Raw genomic sequence first — 2,927 nt, 5'->3', positions numbered from 1 at the left:
CACTTCTGTTTTTCATTTTCACTTCTGTTCTTCATTTTCACTTCTGTTCTTCACTTCTTTTCTGCATTTTCACTTCTGTTCTTCATTTTCGTTGATGGATCATCCGGTTCCAGTGATTGTTGTGTCTGGTAACTGGGCAAAGAAACAAAAATATGTATTTAACACTGACGATAGAGGTTGTAGAATTGTGCAAATAGATGCGGAAACAACGCACGAGAAGCTAGTGAAATTGGTTCTTGATGACTACGGACTGCATCAACGCGACCTTTCGTCTTCTTTAATATAATAACTCAGCCGTAACATAACTCAGCATACGGAATATATTCATTTTATGTTACTGATAACTCAGCCGTATAAGGTTATTGATATTTCAGCCCAATAGATTACAGATAACTCAGCCGTAACGCGACCTTTCGTCTTCGTTTCCCGTGTGATAACTCAACCATCACATTAACCAACGCAACTTTCCGTCTTCTTCCTTTATCTCTCTCATCCGTTGTTTGTTCTTTCTGAACTTCTTTTTGAACTTCTTTGTAATCCCAAACATATATCTTATCTTTTGAATCATGTTTTTATCAATTTTTCTTCATTTTGGTCATTTTAACAGACCTATAACTCAGTCGTAATGTTATCAATAACTCAGCCGTAATGGAATCACGTAAATAATAGGTTATTGATAACTCAGCCGTAATGTTATCCATAACTCAGCCATAACATAGTATAAGTCAGCCATACCCTAAATATGCGTTATGTCAATTACTTTATTATAACTCAGCCGTAACGGAATCATGTAATTATTATGTTATTGATAATTCAGCCGTAATGTTATCTATAACTCAGCCATAACGTAGTATAAGTCAGCCATACCCTAAATATGCGTTATCTCAATTTTTAGTTATAATCAAGTTATGAAATCACTTAAATCACATAAATATTAGGTTTAAATATGATACAATCATGTTACCATATTATTCATCAATAATTTAGACTTTGTTGGTAACATTTCGAAAACTATCACACAAGAACAAGTTTCTAGTCATAACCAACACTACACAATTTGAATTGGATTAAATTGTGTAAATTATCCATTTTCTTTTCAAAATTAACAATCTTAACATGCATATTTGCTGGTAATATATATTTATTATATGCCATATACATTATATACTTATATAATTGCTAATTATAAATTATAATTATACTCATAACTCAGCCGTAACTTGAACACATTAACTTAGCCGTCACATAATTATAAGTCAGCCATACCCCATTTCTCATTTAACATGAAAAGAAATCTTAAACAACACAAATTACAACATAATCAGTCTAAACATCATGAAACAACAATTATATTCTCTCCCATAGCCATACAATTGCGATTCCTATTAAAGAGAGTAGACAAATTGTCTTCAAAGCTGTCTTACCCATATCATCCTCAATCTTTTTCATCAATTTTTCTTCAAGCTTCTTACTCAGTTCTTACTCAAGCTTGTCAAACATTTCTATTTGGATATCTAAATTTTGAGTATGTTGATGCCTTAAGTCCGTCACATCTTCTTCTATTCTCTGTACCTTTGCGTCGACCATCTTAATTTCTTCAACCGATGCCTCATCAACCCATTTGAAGAAATGCGACTCATTCGACATCTATAGAAGATACGGTAAGGGTTTTCCTTTGTCTTCGATATGTATGTGATGATATCGTTACCACACCAACATCCGCAATTCGTCGGAAGATCTGCAGGGTAAGCACCATATTAAAATTGAGAAGTAGAATTCTTTAATCGAAGATAAACCAAGAAATCGGATAGGAATCCCAGAAATCGATAAGAACCCTAAATCCCCAATCTGATCGCTCGATTATGACTATAAGGGAGAAGAAAGAAGTAAACGACGTCGTCTGGAATTAACTCGGCCAAACCACGAATTTAATTTACGATAAGTCAACCAAACCTCATTATATAACTCAGTCGTAACGTTATGTTATACCTCAAACGGAACGTAACTATAACTCAGCCATACCCCGAAGTTGAATATCAAAATCATAAATCAGCCATATCTAACGTATAGATGTTGAAAGAACACACGAAAAGCTTGTGAAGTTGGTTCTCGATGACTACAGATTAAATGAGTTGAGCCATCATGTAACAATGAGCTACATGTTATCGTTACAATAATTCAGCCAAACCTCGAAATGGTCTGTGTAAGTCAACCATGACGCTGACATAACTCAGCCAAACCACAAATTTATTTATGTTAAGTCAGCTATGTCGTTGTCATAACTCGGCCAAACCTCGAATTATTCTACAATAAGTCAACCAAGTCGTTGGCATAACTCGGCCAAACCTCAAATAAGATAGATGTGAATATTTGATGCACTCATGTAATAAAAACACTTTAATAATATGTAGTTAACACTTTTATTAACTTTCCATAAAAAATCATGAAATTCGCTCAGGTTTGTACCTTTTAAAACTTATCCAACTAAACGATAAACCTCAAACCCTATACTTATGTTCTATTCCTATATAGTTGATCAAATATAGAATGGAAAAGAGCTGTTATTGATTTTTGTTAATTGTATTATAAACCACTTTTTGTAATCTCGAGAATGTATATCACAACTCATCCGTAATGTAGCATAACTCAGCCGCAATGTAGCATAACTCAGCCGTGACGTATTATTCTATATTTAGACAAAAAAACTTTAAATTATTTTGAATATTTTGTTTATAAAATTTGAATTCAAATTTTGAATTATTTTGAATAATTTTTTAAAACACAATACTCTATGACTTTATTATGCGTGTGCGTGTGAATATGTGTACGTAATTATTGTTGGTCTTTCCCGAAAAACACTTTTTGTAATCTCGAGAAAGTATATCATAACTCAGCCGTAATGTAGCATAACTCAGCCGTAATGTACC

This window comes from Capsella rubella, unplaced genomic scaffold (genome assembly GCF_000375325.1).
Source record: "Capsella rubella cultivar Monte Gargano unplaced genomic scaffold, Caprub1_0 scaffold_3, whole genome shotgun sequence".
NCBI lineage: Eukaryota > Viridiplantae > Streptophyta > Magnoliopsida > Brassicales > Brassicaceae > Capsella > Capsella rubella.
This window is presented reverse-complemented; position numbering follows the sequence as displayed.